This window comes from Stenella coeruleoalba, assembly GCF_951394435.1.
Source record: "Stenella coeruleoalba genome assembly, contig: scaffold_47, whole genome shotgun sequence".
NCBI classification, from domain to species: Eukaryota; Metazoa; Chordata; class Mammalia; order Artiodactyla; family Delphinidae; genus Stenella; species Stenella coeruleoalba.
The window spans coordinates 1,613,486-1,634,187 of NW_027646269.1; the positions used below are offsets into that span (position 1 = coordinate 1,613,486).

The following is a 20,702-nucleotide window of genomic DNA, read 5'->3' on the forward strand; positions in this document are numbered from 1 at the left end:
TCTCTGGTTTTATGCTGCACCACAACTCACCTTTACCCTTAAGCAAGCATAAGTTGGTTTTCTAAATTTGAGACCCTGTTCTGTTCTGTAATTCAGTTCCTGTGTAGCCAAGTTTACATTCCGTGTATTACTGATATCTTATGATGTTTCTTTTTCTGTGTGACTTATTTCAGTTAGAATCATCATACCTGAATCCACTCATTGTGCTGCTAAGGGCCTGATGACACAGATTTCATTGCTGAGTGATATTGCTTTGTAAGTAAATACCACAAGTTCTTTATCCATTTTTCACTTTCTGCGATGTTGAACTTGTACTGTAAACGAGGTTCTTGTAAACAGAGCCGTTCCAAACTTTGGGGTGGCTGTGTCTTTTTGATTTTAATTTCCCTAAGCTATAGGACCATAAGTGGAAGTGCCCTAGGCTCTGTTGCTTTGTTTTTTAGATGTTTCAGGAAACACCATACACTTCTCCCGAGTGGTTGTTGGCAATTTACATCCCGCCCATCAGCATAACAAGGCTCCCAGTTCTCCATGGCCTGTCCTGTCTTTCTGGATTTTACACTTTTTTCAGATGGCCCTTTTGACCGGGGTGAAGTGAGACTTCATTGTAGTGCAGATTTCCTTTGCAAGCTTGCTGGGTTGGCCAAAAAGGGCGTATGCGTTTTTTCCTGAATATATTCAGGAAAAAACGCATACGCCCTTTTTGGCCAAGTGCATCATTGTGGACGTTCTGCCTCTTTTCCTATGCTTTCAATGCAATTCCAGTCTACCTCCTGAAATCGGTTTCCTGCAATTCTGCCCCGCTTTCAAGTCCTCTTGGCAGCCTTACTTCAGTCTATTTTTGGACGATAGCTGTCATTTATAACTCTGCAGGTTTGTGAATTACAGTGCCCCTGAGCTCCTTTCTTCAACTCGCTTTCTTTTGAGCTGGCCGCAACACCGCAGGATGGCTTCAGGCCCTAATCTGGTTCTGGCACGGCACGCTGAGCCTTTGGTTATTTCCTCTTCCTGGTGGGAACTGAGAGTTAAAATTGCCCGTCCAGACACCTCCAGCTAGCCTCTCATTGGTTCTCGCTATTCCTGTTCATCTTCCGCAGAAATTGCAAACTGGGCCAAACAGGAGGTTAAAGGGACTGACTCTCCAAGTCGGGAGAGTGTTAGTAAAGCGTCTGGAATGTTGCACCCGAGTACCAGGGTACGAAAACTGAGACATATTTGAACACGTCTCCCGATCACATGGTTGATCATACTCTAGGTTCCACATGCATGTTTTAGCTGAAGGAAGAATACCTTAAACCTGGAGAGTTGAGACCCGTGGAATGGGTACCATGCAATATGACTTCAAAGGGTCTTCATTTGCTCACCGAACCTCTCCAATACTATCACTGCTGCATTGATGCCCCTGTACACATGCTTGATTCTCTTTCGGAGACATAGCGATCCATAGGTTTTAAGATACTTACTAGTCAGGTACATTCTTAGGCGTTTAATATGCGGTGTTGAGTCCATTTCGTTGAGCAAGGAGTAGCTCTTGTCTATTCCATATTTGACTTAAGGAACTTTATCTGTGCTCATTTCAATCTCTGGTTTTATGCAGCACCCCAACTCACCTTTACCCTTAAGCAAGCATAAGTTGGTTTTCTAAATTTGAGACCCTGTTCTGTTCTGTAATTCAGTTCCTGTGTAGCCAAGTTTAAATTCCGTGTATTACTGATATCTTATGATGTTTCGTTTTCTGTGTGACTTATTTCAGTTAGAATCATCATACCTGAATCCACTCATTGTGCTGCTAAGGGCCTGATGACACAGATTTCATTGCTGAGTGATATTGCTTTGTAAGTAAATACCACAAGATCTTTATCCATTTTTCACTTTCTGCGATGTTGAACTTGTACTGTAAACGAGGTTCTTGTAAACAGAGCCGTTCCAAACTTTGGGGTGGCTGTGTCTTTTTGATTTTAATTTCCCTAAGCTATAGGACCATAAGTGGAAGTGCCCTAGGTTCTGCTGCTTTGTTTTTTAGATGATTCAGGAAACACCATACACTTCTCCCGAGTGGTGGTTGGCAATTTACATCCCGCCCATCAGCATAACAAGGCTCCCAGTTCTCCATGGCCTTTCTTGCCTTTCTGGATTTTACACTTTTTCCAGATGGCCCTTTTGACCGGGGGGAAGTGAGACTTCATTGTAGTGCAGATTTCCTTTGCAAGCTTGCTTGGTTGGCCAAAAAGTGCATATGCGTTTTTTCCTGAATATATTCAGGAAAAAACGCATATGCCTTTTGGCCAAGTGCATCATTGTGGACGTTCTGCCTCTTTTCCTATGCTTTCAATGCAATTCCAGTCTACCTCCTGAAATCGGTTTCCTGCAATTCTGCCCCGCTTTCAAGTCCTCTTGGCAGCCTTACTTCAGTCTATTTTTGGACGATAGCTGTCATTTATAACTCTGCAGGTTTGTGAATTACAGTGCCCCTGAGCTCCTTTCTTCAACTCGCTTTCTTTTGAGCTGGCCGCAACACCGCAGGATGGCTTCAGGCCCTAATCTGGTTCTGGCACGGCACGCTGAGCCTTTGGTTATTTCCTCTTCCTGGTGGGAACTGAGAGTTAAAATTGCCCGTCCAGACACCTCCAGCTAGCCTCTCATTGGTTCTCGCTATTCCTGTTCATCTTCCGCAGAAATTGCAAACTGGGCCAAACAGGAGGTTAAAGGGACTGACTCTCCAAGTCGGGAGAGTGTTAGTAAAGCGTCTGGAATGTTGCACCCGAGTACCAGGGTACGAAAACTGAGACATATTTGAACACGTCTCCCGATCACATGGTTGATCATACTCTAGGTTCCACATGCATGTTTTAGCTGAAGGAAGAATACCTTAAACCTGGAGAGTTGAGACCCGTGGAATGGGTACCATGCAATATGACTTCAAAGGGTCTTCATTTGCTCACCGAACCTCTCCAATACTATCACTGCTGCATTGATGCCCCTGTACACATGCTTGATTCTCTTTCGGAGACATAGCGATCCATAGGTTTTAAGATACTTACTAGTCAGGTACATTCTTAGGCGTTTAATATGCGGTGTTGAGTCCATTTCGTTGAGCAAGGAGTAGCTCTTGTCTATTCCATATTTGACTTAAGGAACTTTATCTGTGCTCATTTCAATCTCTGGTTTTATGCAGCACCCCAACTCACCTTTACCCTTAAGCAAGCATAAGTTGGTTTTCTAAATTTGAGACCCTGTTCTGTTCTGTAATTCAGTTCCTGTGTAGCCAAGTTTAAATTCCGTGTATTACTGATATCTTATGATGTTTCGTTTTCTGTGTGACTTATTTCAGTTAGAATCATCATACCTGAATCCACTCATTGTGTTGCTAAGGGCCTGATGACACAGATTTCATTGCTGAGTGATATTGCTTTGTAAGTAAATACCACAAGATCTTTATCCATTTTTCACTTTCTGCGATGTTGAACTTGTACTGTAAACGAGGTTCTTGTAAACAGAGCCGTTCCAAACTTTGGGGTGGCTGTGTCTTTTTGATTTTAATTTCCCTAAGCTATAGGACCATAAGTGGAAGTGCCCTAGGTTCTGCTGCTTTGTTTTTTAGATGATTCAGGAAACACCATACACTTCTCCCGAGTGGTGGTTGGCAATTTACATCCCGCCCATCAGCATAACAAGGCTCCCAGTTCTCCATGGCCTTTCTTGCCTTTCTGGATTTTACACTTTTTCCAGATGGCCCTTTTGACCGGGGGGAAGTGAGACTTCATTGTAGTGCAGATTTCCTTTGCAAGCTTGCTTGGTTGGCCAAAAAGTGCATATGCGTTTTTTCCTGAATATATTCAGGAAAAAACGCATATGCCTTTTGGCCAAGTGCATCATTGTGGACGTTCTGCCTCTTTTCCTATGCTTTCAATGCAATTCCAGTCTACCTCCTGAAATCGGTTTCCTGCAATTCTGCCCCGCTTTCAAGTCCTCTTGGCAGCCTTACTTCAGTCTATTTTTGGACGATAGCTGTCATTTATAACTCTGCAGGTTTGTGAATTACAGTGCCCCTGAGCTCCTTTCTTCAACTCGCTTTCTTTTGAGCTGGCCGCAACACCGCAGGATGGCTTCAGGCCCTAATCTGGTTCCGGCACGGCACGCTGAGCCTTTGGTTATTTCCTCTTCCTGGTGGGAAATGAGAGTTAAATTTGCCCGTCCAGACACCTCCAGCTAGTCTCTCATTGGTTCTCGCTATTCCTGTTCATCTTCCGCAGAAATTGCAAACTGGGCCAAACAGGAGGTTAAAAGCGCTGACTCTCCAAGTCGGGAGAGTGTTAGTAAAGCGTCTGGAATGTTGCACCCAAGTACCAGGTACGAAAACTGAGACATATTTGAACACGTCTCCCGATCACATGGTGGATCATACTCTAGGTTCCACATGCATGTTTTAGCTGAAGGAAGAATACCTTAAACCTGGAGAGTTAAGACCCGTGTAATGGGTACCATGCAATATGACTTCAAAGGGTCTTCATTTGCTCACCGAACCTCTCCAATCCTATCACTGCTGCATTGATGCCCCTGTACACATGCTTGATTCTCTTTCGGAGACATAGCGATCCATAGGTTTTAAGATACTTACTAGTCAGGTACATTCTTAGGCGTTTAATATGCGGTGTTGAGTCCATTTCGTTGAGCAAGGAGTAGCTCTTGTCTATTCCATATTTGACTTAAGGAACTTTATCTGTGCTCATTTCAATCTCTGGTTTTATGCAGCACCCCAACTCACCTTTACCCTTAAGCAAGAATAAGTTGGTTTTCTAAATTTGAGACCCTGTTCTGTTCTGTAATTCAGTTCCTGTGTAGCCAAGTTTAAATTCCGTGTATTACTGATATCTTATGATGTTTCTTTTTCTGTGTGACTTATTTCAGTTAGAATCATCATACCTGAATCCACTCATTGTGCTGCTAAGGGCCTGATGACACAGATTTCATTGCTGAGTGATATTGCTTTGTAAGTAAATACCACAAGATCTTTATCCATTTTTCACTTTCTGCGATGTTGAACTTGTACTGTAAACGAGGTTCTTGTAAACAGAGCCGTTCCAAACTTTGGGGTGGCTGTGTCTTTTTGATTTTAATTTCCCTAAGCTATAGGACCATAAGTGGAAGTGCCCTAGGCTCTGTTGCTTTGTTTTTTAGATGATTCAGGAAACACCATACACTTCTCCCGAGTGGTGGTTGGCAATTTACATCCCGCCCATCAGCATAACAAGGCTCCCAGTTCTCCATGGCCTTTCTTGCCTTTCTGGATTTTACACTTTTTTCAGATGGCCCTTTTGACAGGGGGGAAGTGAGACTTCATTGTAGTGCAGATTTCCTTTGCAAGCTTGCTTGGTTGGCCAAAAAGGGCATATACGTTTTTTGCTGAATATATTCAGGAAAAAACGCATATGTCTTTTGGCCAAGTGCATCATTGTGGACGTTCTGCCTCTTTTCCTATGCTTTCAATGCAATTCCAGTCTACCTCCTGAAATCGGTTTCCTGCAATTCTGCCCCGCTTTCAAGTCCTCTTGGCAGCCTTACTTCAGTCTATTTTTGGACGATAGCTGTCATTTATAACTCTGCAGGTTTGTGAATTACAGTGCCCCTGAGCTCCTTTCTTCAACTCGCTTTCTTGTGAGCTGGCCGCAACACCGCAGGATGGCTTCAGGCCCTAATCTGGTTCCGGCACGGCACGCTGAGCCTTTGGTTAATTCCTCTTCCTGGTGGGAAATGAGAGTTAAATTTGCCCGTCTAGACACCTCCAGCTAGTCTCTCATTGGTTCTCGCTATTCCTGTTCATCTTCCGCAGAAATTGCAAACTGGGCCAAACAGGAGGTTAAAGGGACTGACTCTCCAAGTCGGGAGAGTGTTAGTGAAGCGTCTGGAATGTTGCACCCGAGTACCAGGGTACGAAAACTGAGACATATTTGAACACGTCTCCCGATCACATGGTTGATCATACTCTGGGTTCCACATGCATGTTTTAGCTGAAGGAAGAATACCTAAAACCTGGGTAGTTGAAACCCGTGGAATGGGTACCATGCAATATGACTTCAAAGGGTCTTCATTTGCTCACCGAACCTCTCCAATCCTATCACTGCTGCGTTTATGCCCCTGTACACATGCTTGATTCTCTTTCGGAGACATAGCAATCCATCGGTTTTAATATACTTACTAGTCAGGTACATTCTTAGGCGTTTAATATGCGGTGTTGAGTCCATTTCGTTGAGCAAGGAGTAGCTCTTGTCTATTCCATATTTGGCTTAAGGAACTTTATGTGTGCTCATTTCAATCTCTGGTTTTATGCAGCACCCCAACTCACCTTTACCCTTAAGCAAGCATAAGTTGGTTTTCTAAATTTGAGACCCTGTTTTGTTCTGTAATTCAGTTCCTGTGTAGCCAAGTTTATATTCCGTGTATTACTGATATCTTATGATGTTTCTTTTTCTGTGTGACTTATTTCAGTTAGAATCATCATACCTGAATCCACTCATTGTGCTGCTAAGGGCCTGATGACACAGATTTCATTGCTGAGTGATATTGCTTTGTAAGTAAATACCACAGCTTCTTTATCCATTTTTCACTTTCTGCGATGTTGTACTTGTACTGTAAACGAGGTTCTTGTAAACAGAGGCTTCCCAAACTTTGGGGTGGCTGTGTCTTTTTGATTTTAATTTCCCTAAGCTATAGGACCATAAGTGGAAGTGCCCTAGGCTCTGTTGCTTTGTTTTTTAGATGTTTCAGGAAACACCATACACTTCTCCCGAGTGTCTGTTGGCAATTTACATCCCGCCCATCAGCATAACAAGGCTCCCAGTTCTCCATGGCCTGTCCTGCCTTTCTGGATTTTACACTTTTTTCAGATGGCCCTTTTGACCGGGGGGAAGTGAGACTTCATTGTAGTGCAGATTTCCTTTGCAAGCTTGCTTGGTTGGCCAAAAAGGGCGTATGCGTTTTTTCCTGAATATATTCAGGAAAAAACGTATACGCCCTTTTTGGCCAAGTGCATCATTGTGGACGTTCTGCCTCTTTTCCTATGCTTTCAATGCAATTCCAGTCTACCTCCTGAAATCGGTTTCCTGCAATTCTGCCCCGCTTTCAAGTCCTCTTGGCAGCCTTACTTCAGTCTATTTTTGGACGATAGCTGTCATTTATAACTCTGCAGGTTTGTGAATTACAGTGCCCCTGAGCTCCTTTCTTCAACTCGCTTTCTTGTGAGCTGGCCGCAACACCGCAGGATGGCTTCAGGCCCTAATCTGGTTCCGGCACGGCACGCTGAGCCTTTGGTTAATTCCTCTTCCTGGTGGGAAATGAGAGTTAAATTTGCCCGTCCAGACACCTCCAGCTAGTCTCTCATTGGTTCTCGCTATTCCTGTTCATCTTCCGCAGAAATTGCAAACTGGGCCAAACAGGAGGTTAAAGGGACTGACTCTCCAAGTCGGGAGAGTGTTAGTAAAGCGTCTGGAATATTGCACCTGAGTACCAGGGTACGAAAACTGAGACATATTTGAACACGTCTCCCGATCACATGGTTGATCATACTCTAGGTTCCACATGCATGTTTTAGCTGAAGGAAGAATACCTTAAACCTGGGTACTTGAAACCCGTGGAATGGGTACCATGCAATATGACTTCAAAGGGTCTTCATTTGCTCACCGAACCTCTCCAATCCTATCACTGCTGCGTTTATGCCCCTGTACACATGCTTGATTCTCTTTCGGAGACATAGCAATCCATAGGTTTTAAGATACTTACTAGTCAGGTACATTCTTAGGCGTTTAATATGCGGTGTTGAGTCCATTTCATTGAGCAAGGAGTAGCTCTTGTCTATTCCATATTTGGCTTAAGGAACTTTATGTGTGCTCATTTCAATCTCTGGTTTTATGCAGCACCCCAACTCACCTTTACCCTTAAGCAAGCATAAGTTGGTTTTCTAAATTTGAGACCCTGTTCTGTTCTGTAATTCAGTTCCTGTGTAGCCAAGTTTACATTCGTGTATTACTGATATCTTATGATGTTTCTTTTTCTGTGTGACTTATTTCAGTTAGAATCATCATACCTGAATCCACTCATTGTGCTGCTAAGGGCCTGATGACACAGATTTCATTGCTGAGTGATATTGCTTTGTAAGTAAATACCACAAGTTCTTTATCCATTTTTCACTTTCTGCGATGTTGAACTTGTACTGTAAACGACGTTCTTGTAAACAGAGCCGTTCCAAACTTTGGGGTGGCTGTGTCTTTTTGATTTTAAATTCCCTAAGCTATAGGACCATAAGTGGAAGTGCCCTAGGCTCTGTTGCTTTGTTTTTTAGATGTTTCAGGAAACACCATACACTTCTCCGGAGTGTCTGTTGGCAATTTACATCCCGCCCATCAGCATAACAAGGCTCCCAGTTCTCCATGGCCTGTCCTGCCTTTCTGGATTTTACACTTTTTTCAGATGGCCCTTTTGACCGGGGGGAAGTGAGACTTCATTGTAGTGCAGATTTCCTTTGCAAGATTGCTTGGTTGGCCAAAAAGGGCGTATGCGTTTTTTCCTGAATATATTCAGGAAAAAACGCATACGCCCTTTTTGGCCAAGTGCATCATTGTGGACGTTCTGCCTCTTTTCCTATACTTTCAATGCAATTCCAGTCTACCTCCTGAAATCGGTATCCTGCAATTCTGCCCCGCTTTCAGGTCCTCTTGGCAGCCTTACTTCAGTCTATTTTTGGACGATAGCTGTCATTTATAACTCTGCAGGTTTGTGAATTACAGTGCCCCTGAGCTCCTTTCTTCAACTCGCTTTCTTGTGAACTGGCCGCAACACCGCAGGATGGCTTCAGGCCCTAATCTGGTTCCGGTACGGCATGCTGAGCCTTTGGTTATTTCCTCTTCCTGGTGGGAAATGAGAGTTAAATTTGCCCGTCCAGACACCTCCAGCTAGTCTCTCATTGGTTCTCGCTATTCCTGTTCATCTTCCGCAGAAATTGCAAACTGGGCCAAACAGGAGGTTAAAGGCACTGACTCTCCAAGTCGGGAGAGTGTTAGTAAAGCGTCTGGAATGTTGCACCCGAGTACCAGGGTACGAAAACTGAGACATATTTGAACACGTCTCCCGATCACATGGTTCATCATACTCTGGGTTCCACATGCATGTTTTAGCTGAAGGAAGAATACCTAAAACCTGGGTAGTTGAAACCCGTGGAATGGGTACCATGCAATATGACTTCAAAGGGTCTTCATTTGCTCACCGAACCTCTCCAATCCTATCACTGCTGCGTTTATGCCCCTGTACACATGCTTGATTCTCTTTCGGAGACATAGCAATCCATAGGTTTTAAGATACTTACTAGTCAGGTACATTCTTAGGCGTTTAATATGCGGTGTTGAGTCCATTTCGTTGAGCAAGGAGTAGCTCTTGTCTATTCCATATTTGGCTTAAGGAACTTTATCTGTGCTCATTTCAATCTCTGGTTTTATGCAGCACCCCAACTCACCTTTACCCTTAAGCAAGCATAAGTTGGTTTTCTAAATTTGAGACCCTGTTCTGTTCTGTAATTCAGTTCCTGTGTAGCCAAGTTTACATTCCGTGTATTACTGATATCTTATGATGTTTCTTTTTCTGTGTGACTTATTTCAGTTAGAATCATCATACCTCAATCCACTCATTGTGCTGCTAAGGGCCTGATGACACAGATTTCATTGCTGAGTGATATTGCTTTGTAAGTAAATACCACAACTTCTTTATCCATTTTTCACTTTCTGCGATGTTGAACTTGTACTGTAAACGAGGTTCCTGTAAACAGAGCCGTTCCAAACTTTGGGGTGGCTGTGTCTTTTTGATTTTAATTTCCCTAAGCTATAGGACCATAAGTGGAAGTGCCCTAGGTTCTGTTGCTTTGTTTTTTAGATGTTTCAGGAAACACCATACACTTCTCCGGAGTGGTTGTTGGCAATTTACATCCCGCCCATCAGCATAACAAGGCACCCAGTTCTCCATGGCCTGTCCTGCCTTTCTGGATTTTACACTTTTTTCAGATGGCCCTTTTGACCGGGGGGAAGTGAGACTTCATTGTAGTGCAGATTTCCTTTGCAAGATTGCTTGGTTGGCCAAAAAGGGCGTATGCGTTTTTTCCTGAATATATTCAGGAAAAAACGCATACGCCCTTTTTGGCCAAGTGCATCATTGTGGACGTTCTGCCTCTTTTCCTATGCTTTCAATGCAATTCCAGTCTACCTCCTGAAATCGGTATCCTGCAATTCTGCCCCGCTTTCAAGTCCTCTTGGCAGCCTTACTTCAGTCTATTTTTGGACGATAGCTGTCATTTATAACTCTGCAGGTTTGTGAATTACAGTGCCCCTGAGCTCCTTTCTTCAACTCGCTTTCTTGTGACCTGGCCGCAACACCGCAGGATGGCTTCAGGCCCTAATCTGGTTCCGGTACGGCACGCCGAGCCTTTGGTTATTTCCTCTTCCTGGTGGGAAATGAGAGTTAAATTTGCCCGTCCAGACACCTCCAGCTAGCCTCTCATTAGTTCTCGCTATTCCTGTTCATCTTCCGCAGAAATTGCAAACTGGGCCAAACAGGAGGTTAAAGGCACTGACTCTCCAAGTGGGGAGAGGGTTAGTAAAGCGTCTGGAATGTTGCACCGAAGTACCAGGGGACGAAAACTGAGACATATTTGAACACGTCTCCCGATCACACGGTTCATCATACTCTGGGTTCCACATGCATGTTTTAGCTGAAGAAAGAATACCTTAAACCTGGAGAGTTGAGACCCTTCGAATGGGTACCATGCAATATGACTTCAAAGGGTCTTCATTTGCTCAACGAATCTCTCCAATCCTATCACTGCTGCGTTTATGACCCTTTTACACATGCTTGATTCTCTTTTGGAGACATAGCAATCCATAGGTTTTAAGATACTTACTAGTCAGGTACATTCTTAGGGGTTTAATATGGGGTGTTGAGTCCATTTCGTTGAGCAAGGAGTAGCTCTTGTCTGTTCCATATTTGGCTTAAGGAACTTTATCTGTGCTCATTTCAATCTCTGGTTTTATGCAGCACCGCAACTCACCTTTCCCCTTAAGCAAGCATAAGTTGGTTTTCTAAATTTGAGACCCTGTTCTGTTTTGGAATTCATTTCCTATGTAGCCAAGGTTACATTCCGTGTATTAGTGATATCTTTTGATGTTTCTTTTTCTGTGTGACTTATTTCAGTTAGAATCATCGTACCTGAATCCACTCATTATGCTGCTACGGGCCTGATGACATAGATTTCATTGCTGAGTGATACTGCATTGTACGTAAGTACCACAACTTCTTTATCCATTTTTCACTTTCTGCGATGTTGAACTTGTACGGTAAACGAGGTTCTTGTAAACAGAGGCGTCCCAAACTTTGGGGTGGCTGTGTCTTTTTGATTTTAATTTCCCTAAACTATAGGACCATAAGTGGAAGTGCCCTAGGCTCTGTTGCTTTGTTTTTTCGATGTTTCAGGAAACACCATACACTTCTCCCGAGTGTCTGTTGGCAATTTACATCCCGCCCATCAGCATAACAAGGCTCCCAGTTCTCCATGGCCTGTCCTGCCTTTCTGGATTTTACACTTTTTTCAGATGGCCCTTTTGACCGGGGGGAAGTGAGACTTCATTGTAGTGCAGATTTCCTTTGCAAGCTTGCTTGGTTGGCCAAAAAGGGCGTATGCGTTTTTTCCTGAATGTATTCAGGAAAAAACGCATACGCCCTTTTTGGCCAAGTGCATCATTGTGGACGTTCTGCCTCTTTTCCTATGCTTTCAATGCAATTCCAGTCTACCTCCTGAAATCGGTTTCCTGCAATTCTGCCCCGGTTTCAAGTCCTCTTGGCAGCCTTACTTCAGTATATTTTTGGACGATAGCTGCCATTTATAACTCTGCAGGTTTGTGAATTACAGTGCCCCTCAGCTCCTTTCTTCAACTCGCTTTCTTGTGAGCTGGCCGCAACACCGCAGGATGGCTTCAGGCCCTAATCTGGTTCCAGCACGGCACGCTGAGCCTTTGGTTAATTCCTCTTCCTGGTGGGAAATGAGAGTTAAATTTGCCCGTCCAGACACCTCCAGCTAGTCTGTCATTGGTTCTCGCTATTCCTGTTCATCTTCCACAGAAATTGCAAACTGGACCAAAGAGGAGGTTAAAGGCGCTGACTCTCCAAGTGGGGAGAGTGTTAGTAAAGCGTCTGGAATGTTGTACCCGAGTACCAGGGGAAGAAAACTGAGACATATTTGAACACGTCTCCCGTTCACATGGTTGATCATACTCTGGGTTCCACATGCATGTTTTAGCTGAAGGAAGAATACCTTAAACCTGGAGATTTGAGACACGTGGAATGGGTACCATGCAACATGACTTCAAAGGGTCTTCATTTGCTCACCGAACCTCTCCAATCCTATCACTGCTGCGTTTATGCCCCTGTACACGTGCTTGATTCTCTTTTGGAGACATAGCAATCCATAGGTTTTAAGATACTTACTAGTCAGGTACATTCTTAGGCGTTTAATATGGGGTGTTGAGTCCATTTCGTTGAGCAAGGAGTAGCTCTTCTCTATTCCATATTTGGCTTCAGGAACTTTATCTGTGCTCATTTCAATCTCTGGTTTTATGCAGCACCCCAACTCACCTTTCCCCTTAAGCAAGCATAAGTTGGTTTTCTAAATTTGAGACCCTGTTCTGTTTTGGAATTCAGTTCCTGTGTAGCCAAGTTTACATTCCGTGTATTAGTGATATCTTATGATGTTTCTTTTTCTGTGTGACTTATTTCAGTTAGAATCATCATACCTGAATCCACTCATTGTGCTGCTACGGGCCTGATGACATAGATTTCATTGCTGAGTGATACTGCATTGCACGTAAGTACCACAAGTTCTTTATCCATTTTTCACTTTCTGTGATATTGAATTTGTACGGTAAACGAGGTTCTTGTAAACAGAGGCGTCCCAAACTTTGGGGTGGCTGTGTCTTTTTGATTTTAATTTCCCTAAGCTATAGGACCATAAGTGGAATTGCACTAGGCTCTTTTGCTTTGTTTTTTAGATGTTTCAGGAAACACCATACACTTCTCCCGAGTGTCTGTTGGCAATTTACATCCCGCCCATCAGCATAACAAGGCTCCCAGTTCTCCATGGCCTGTCCTGCCTTTCTGGATTTTACACTTTTTTCAGATGGCCCTTTTGACCGGGGGGAAGTGAGACTTCATTGTAGTGCAGATTTCCTTTGCAAGCTTGCTTGGTTGGCCAAAAAGGGCGTATGCGTTTTTTCCTGAATATATTCAGGAAAAAACGCATACGCCCTTTTTGGTCAAGTGCATCATTGTGGACATTCTGCCTCTTTTCCTATGCTTTCAATGCAATTCCAGTCTACCTCCTGAAATCGGTTTCCTGCAATTCTGCCCCGATTTCAAGTCCTCTTGGCAGCCTTACTTCAGTATATTTTTGGACGATAGCTGTCATTTATAACTCTGCAGGTTTGTGAATTACAGTGCCCCTGAGCTCCTTTCTTCAACTCGCTTTCTTTTGAGCTGGCCGCAACACCGCAGGATGGCTTCAGGCCCTAATCTGGTTCCGGTACGGCACGCTGAGCCTTTGGTTATTTCCTCTTCCTGGTGGGAAATGAGAGTTAAATTTGCCCGTCCAGACACCTCCAGCTAGCCTCTCATTGGTTCTCGCTATTCCTGTTCATCTTCCGCAGAAATTGCAAACTGGGCCAAACAGGAGGTTAAAGGCACTGACTCTCCAAGTGGGGAGAGTGTTAGTAAAGCGTCTGGAATGTTGCACCGAAGTACCAGGGGACAAAAACTGAGACATATTTGAACACGTCTCCCGATCACACGGTTGATCATACTCTGGTTTCCACATGCATGTTTTAGCTGAAGAAAGAATACCTTAAACCTGGAGAGTTGAGACCCGTGGAATGGGTACCATGCAATATGACTTCAAAGGGTCTTCATTTGCTCACCGAACCTCTCCAATCCTATCACTGCTGCGTTTATGCCCCTGTACACATGCTTGATTCTCTTTTGGAGACATAGCAATCCATAGGTTTTAAGATACTTACTAGTCAGGTACATTCTTAGGCGTTTAATATGGGGTGTTGAGTCCATTTTGTTGAGCAAGGAGTAGCTCTTGTCTATTCCATATTTGGCTTAAGGAACTTTATCTGTGCTCATTTCAATCTCTGGTTTTATGCAGCACCCCAACTCACCTTTCCCCTTAAGCAAGCATAAGTTGGTTTTCTATATTTGAGACGCTGTTCTGTTTTGGAATGCAGTTCCTGTGTAGCCAAGTTTACATTCCGTGTATTAGTGATATCTTATGATGTTTCTTTTTCTGTGTGACTTATTTCATTTAGAATCATCGTACCTGAATCCACTCATTATGCTGCTACGGTCCTGATGACATAGATTTCATTGCTGAGTGATACTGCATTGTACGTAAGTACCACAAGTTCTTTATCCATTTTTCACTTTCTGTGATATTAAACTTGTCCGGTAAATGAGGTTCTTGTAAACAGAGGCGTCCCAAACTTTGGGGTGGCTGTGTCTTTTTGATTTTAATTTCCCTAAGCTATAGGACCATAAGTGGAAGTGCCCTAGGCTCTGTTGCTTTGTTTTTTAGATGTTTCAGGAAACACCATACACTTCTCCCGAGTGTCTGTTGGCAATTTACATCCCGCCCATCAGCATAACAAGGTTCCCAGTTCTCCATGGCCTGTCCTGCATTTCTGGTTTTTACAATTTTTTAGGATGGCCCTTTTGACCGGTGGGAAGTGAGACTTCTTTGTTGTGCACATTTGCATTGCTTGCTTGCTTCGTTGCCCATAAAGTGCGTATGCGTTTTTTCCTGGATATAGTCAGGAAAAATCGCATACGCCCTTTTGGGCCAACTGCATCATTGTCGAAATTCTGCCGCTTTTCATGTGCGTTAAAGACGAGTCCAATCTATCTCTTGAAATCTGTTTCTTGCAATTCTGTCTTGCATTCAGATCCTCTTCTTTGCCTTACCTCAACATATTTTTGGACGTTAGTTTTCATTTATAACTCTGCAGGTTTGTGAATTGCAGTGACCCTGAGCTCCATTTTTTAAGTTGCTCTTTTGTGAGCTGGCCTCAAACTCGCAGGATTGCTTCAGGCCCTATTTTGGCTCCGGCGAGGCAGGCTGAGCCTTCCTTTAATTCTTACTCTTAATGGGAAATTAGAGTGATATGTGCCCGTCCAAACCCCTACAACTCTTCTCTCATTGGTTCCCCCCCTTCCCGTTCATCCTCCTCACAATTTGCAAAATGTGTGAAACAGAAGTTTAAATGTGCTGATTCTCCAAGTGGGGAGATTCTAAGTAGCGTGGCTGGAATGGTGAACAGGAGCACCAGGAGAGGATAAATGAGGTGCATTTTAGACACATCTCCCGATCACATGGTGTACAGTCCTCTGGGTTTTCCATGCATGTTTTAGCTGTAGGAAGATCCCTTGAACCTGCAGATTTGGGACCCATTGAATGGGTACCAGGTAGTATTACTTTAAAGGGTGTGCATTTCCTCACCCAACCTCACATTTCTCTTAGCGCAAACAGTTTCCAGCCTTATGTCTCATCCTGCTGTGGGTCTAGATGTGTTCAATCCATGTTGCATCACCGTCCCTGAGGAAAAGTTGTAAGAGGTTTTCTCTGTCTCTCTGTCGTTTATTTTTTTCAATTTATTACTATATTGGTTACAGCTGATTTTCAAAGCTCTGTTTCTTGCTGCTGTACATCCACTTGATTCACGTACAGAGAGACATCAATAAATTCTTTTTCAGATTCTTACCAGTCGTATATATTCTTTTCCGGTGACTTGAGTGTGCTGAGTGCAGTTCTTTTAGCTACCGTGTAGGCCTTGTTGATTATCAGTTTGGTATTTGGAATGGTATCTTTGCTAATTTCAACCTCCTGGATGATGCCTCACCCCTCCCCACCTTTCCCGTTTAGCAGCCTTATGCGTGTTTTCTACATATTTGACTATGTTTTTGTTTTGTAATTTATTTCATGTGTAGCCATTTTGGATTCCACCTTTAAGTGATATCTTATGATATGTGTCTTTTTCTTTTTGAATTCTGTCACTTAGAATGATCATACGTAACTCCTCCGGAGTTGTTACAACTGGCCATATTTCATTGATTTCCAGGCTGAATAATATTCCACTCTACCTAAGTACCACATCTCTATCCATTTTTTCCCTCCAGAGACATTTAAGTTATATCCTAGTCGAGGATCTTTTAAACAGAGAGGGGGTAAACATTGGGGTGCCTGTGTCCTCTCGATTTTTGTTTTTCCCAAGATATACGCCCATGAGTGCAAGTGCCCTATGCTCTGTAGCTCATTTTTTAGATGCTTTAGTAAACACAATACACTTCTCCAGAATGGCCGTTGGCAATATACATTTCCACTATAAGTCTCACAGGGCTCCCTCTTCTCGTTGCCCTGTCCTGCATTTCTGTTGTTTATGCTTTATGAGGATGGCTCTTCTGACTGATGCGAAGTGATATCTTTTGTGGTATTGACTTCCAGTGCCCACCTGTTTGGTTGGCTAAAAAAGTGTATGCCCTTTTCTTGAATATATACAGAAAAGAACGCATACACCCTTTTTGGCCAACTGCAATGTTGGCAATGTTCAGCTCCTTTTCTTGTGCTTAATGGCGAGTCCTTTCTACCTCCTCAAATCCCTTTCCTGCCATTCTCCCTTGCTTACAAGTCCTTTTCTCTGACTTTCCTCAAGACATTTTTCAGTGATGGATATTTTCAACTCTGCAGTTTTGTGAATTTTACTGCCCCTGAGTTCCATTGTTCAACTCGTGTTTATGGGAACTGGCCACAAAGCAGCGGGATTTCCTCAAGCCCTATACTGTTTCCATGGGCAACCCTAGCCTTTGGTCAATTCGTCTTCCTGATTGGAAATTAGAGTGACATGTGCCTGTCTGAACACCTAGGACTTGTCTCTCATTGTTCCTCATCCTTCCGCTTCATCCTCTGGACAAATTCCAAACTGTACGCAACAGGATGTTGACAGTGCTGACATCTCCAAGTGGGGAGACTGTTAGTAAAGACGCTGGAGGGGTGAACCCGAGCACCAGGAGATGAGGAGATGAGATGCCTTTTCCAAACTCTTCCCGATCAGACGGTATACCATCCTCTGGGTGTGACAGACATGTTTTAGCAGTAGGAAGAGTCCCATTCATGTAAGGACAACACCAGGGCTTTTTCAAAATCAGTGTCTCCCCGAAACCCAAACTGGGGAATTTTTTAAGCTACGGCTACACATATGTTCATTAAGGGCCTTGGGAAGTAGGCAGAGTCCAAACTTTAGATGATTGAAGTCTTCAGGGTCAGAAGCACTCACCACCAGCTTCCCTTAGGCTACACTTTAACTGTCATTGATAGATGATGTCAATAAAAATATCTATTCTTTTTCAGATTATTTCCCCTTATAGGTTATTGCAAAATGTTGAGTGTAGTTCCCTGTGCTATACAGTAGTTCCTTGTTGATGATCTATTTTATACATAGCAGTGTGTATGTGTTCATTCCAAACTGTTAATTTATCCCTCCTCCCACCTTTCCCCTTTGGTAATAATAAATTATAAGATTTTATACTTCTCAGAAGTGGGGGAGCTGAAAGAGAGGTATCATTTTCAATGGAAAAGCATTTAAAACAAGATTGAAGGTTTAACCAAGATTATTAGCTGTACATCCTTGGAAAGAAATCACTTCGTTTCTCTAATATTGACCTGACAAATAAGACAAACCTTTTCACTGAACTTGCTTATAAAAAGTGATGGAAATATCAAATGGAAGTGTTAAAAACATCTTATTTTACCCGAGCCTTATACACTGTTCTATGTTAACTACAGTTTGGCTCACACATCTGTTCATTGAGGTTACAATAGTCTCAATTTCTGTTACTGATCCTCCAGAGTGGACCCCAACAAGTGTCCCCCTGCCCAGTGTCATTGGGGCCAACAGATCGAGACTGAGTTTGGTTCACAAGCAAAGGAAACTTTATATTTTGATCAGAGAATGGAGAGGTGAGAGCATGCACTACCCCGTGGGCTGTGGGCTGGGCTGCTGTGTAGAGATCCTGTCAGAGTCAGTGGGAGGGAGGGAGGCGGCGGAGCTCTCGAGGGCCGGGTTGGCTGTAGCTCAGGCTCTATATCGTGGAGTCTGCACTGGGCCCCAGGAGCTGAGGTGTCGACCCAGCCATTCTGCAGTAGGAAATCTGGTCTGAAGTGCCGGGTGTGGAACCTCTGCATGTGGGACCCTAGGAGCACGTGAAATTAGACAAAGCACAAAGGATAAAAAAGGTTAGACTTGACTTTATTGCCCAGATTCTATTTTTATCTCCCAGGGATTTTTAATGGGCTTTGCTGGGGACAAACCCCTCCTCTGCCTTTTGTCCCGTTCCTCATTCTTGGAGTGCTGAGGGTGCAGACCCTTCTTCTGTAACTGCTGAGTGCTGAGTTGGGAGCCCTCATACCCTGGGGCGAGGGTCAGAGCTTCTCCCCAGCAGCCTCCCGGTGACGTTGATTGTCCCCAGGACCCCTGCCTCCCTGCTCGTCCACCTGAGCACCAGCATTGGAAGTGTTATAGATTCTAATGACCTTTAAGGGTCCAGGAAAGAGATGTGCAGAGACGCTGTGGGGGCCGGTTTCACCCCGCCCCACATTTGTTCGGCCACCTTAGGCTGACCGTCTCTGCCAGCCTAGATGCTCTGACCAGTAGTCTGCGCTTTCTTCAATTAGGCCCCTGAATTAACGTACAAACAGCACCAGGTGTCAGAGCCCTGCCCGCTCAACTCCCAGACAGTCCAGGGTCAGTGGTGATCAAGGACCATGATGGCTACTGAGTCAACAGCCTTTTGAAGTAAACAGGAGTCCAGCCAGTCTTATTGGCCACCATCATCACGGTGTCTGTAGGCTTTTCTATGGTGACAGTGTGGTATACTGTTCCCCCGCCAAGATTATTAGCTCCCCTCTGGGTGCAGTAAGTCCTGCAAGCAGTAGTCTACTCTTTTGGGACACACTCTTGTTGTTTTATGAGAGAAACTCCAGGTCAAGTGATGTTCACACGAGTTGTCATGGTGCCCTGTTGCCCCCGGTTATCTCTCTGGATGTTGGAGTTGGAGGGCCTCCTCACTCGAGGTCGGTGTGCCCACGGAGCGAACCCTGCAACTTCAGGGCATGGTTGGTGGTTAGGATCACCACGTGGGGTCCTTTTCCCTTAGGAGGGAGGTGGCCTTTTGGGCTGCTGATTTCCAGGTTTTTAGATACCGCCAGTATCTTGGCCAGATGTGGCAGTGGGCCAAGCCCCTTAGTGACCGTAGTTTATCCTACCTGGATGGCATTCTTGCATTGTTCCATTTCAAGTGGTCCCAGTTTTTGCACTAATTCTCCAATGGCGATTCACCTTTCACCGGGAATGTAAAGGTCAAAGGGTTTAGCTAAATTAGGGAGTTCCAGGGCAAGGGTCTGAATTGACTGCTCTTTCCATTCTTGAAAGGCCACTTCTGGATTCTATTCAAAAGGATCATCATCTTTTCCTTTCAGTGTTTCATATAGAGGCCCAGCTAGTAGACTGTAGTTAGGGATCCAGAAGCAGCAAACCCTGGCCTCCCCAGGAACCCCTAAGCTGTCTTCTAGTTTTAGAAAGGGGTAAGGCTGAAAATGGTTTCTTCCCTTTCCTGGGATGGGCTTCTCTGACCTTCTGTGAGAATGAAGCCCAGGCAGGTCACCGCAGTCTGTGATATTTGAGCTTTTTCTTGGACAACTTCTATCCTTTATTGGCTTGGTAGTTCAGAGGCCTCCTTAGTAGGGCTGGTGATCAGAATGTCGTCTGCATATTGAAGGAGGGTTTCCTTTTCCAGAGGTAGAACTTTTAGGTCTTTAGCTAAGCTTTCCCCAAAGATGGTGTGGGAATTTTTGCACCCTTGGGGCCAGACGGCCCGGAAGTATTGTTTTAGTTGTATGTTGAGTCCTGCCACTCACAAGCCAAAATTTCTTGTGACTCTGGGACTAATGGAATACAAAAGAAGGCATCATTGAAGACTAATACAGAATACCATGTCCTGGTGGTTGGTAGAATGACCAGCAGGGTGTAGGAATTAGGAGCAACTGGAGGTATATCCTCGGTGGCTTCACTGACTGTCCTGACATCCTTTACCAGGTCCCCAGCAGCCCATGGGGCTCTCGTGGTCAGACCAATCCCAGAATATGGAGCTCACCTGGGCAGGTACCCCACCCCCACCCCAGCCCACGGGGCTCTCGTGGTCAGGCCCCTCCCAGGATACAGAGCTACCCTTGCAGGTACCGTGGCAGGGCTGGGCACACAGGAACCGTGCACATAACCCTCATTGCAGAGCACCCCCAGCTCACCTGTCGCTCAGAGCTGACACAGAGCACCTCAGAGCAGGACTTGAACTAACAAACAGCAGCTGCGACAGGTCTGTGACCCTGGGCATCACTCCGTGAGGCCTCCCTCCACCTGGTCTTCCAGAGACTTCCACTGCACCCGGGGCACCAGGCCTCTGTCTCCAACCACCACCCACCCCTCCTCTCCCTGACTCCTGGGTTCCTCTCATTAGGAGAGGGTTTTCTTGAAGTTGTCTCCCACTCATGGGCCAGATAAAATGATTAGAAAACA

General features: G+C 44.5%; 1 long non-coding RNA gene across 50 annotated transcripts in view; it reads left to right on the top strand.

Moving 5' to 3' along the window:
- The window catches only part of LOC307181221, a 2,056,127-nt gene that overhangs the window by 972,510 nt on the left and 1,062,915 nt on the right, over positions 1 to 20,702 (top strand). For 49 of the 50 annotated variants that reach the window (XR_013826124.1, XR_013826125.1, XR_013826150.1 and 46 more), the window contains one exon: positions 14,391 to 14,476. This is a non-coding gene — a long non-coding RNA (uncharacterized lncRNA). The remainder of the gene's footprint in view (positions 1 to 14,390; positions 14,477 to 20,702) is intronic. The other variant, XR_013826168.1, reaches the window with a different exon arrangement.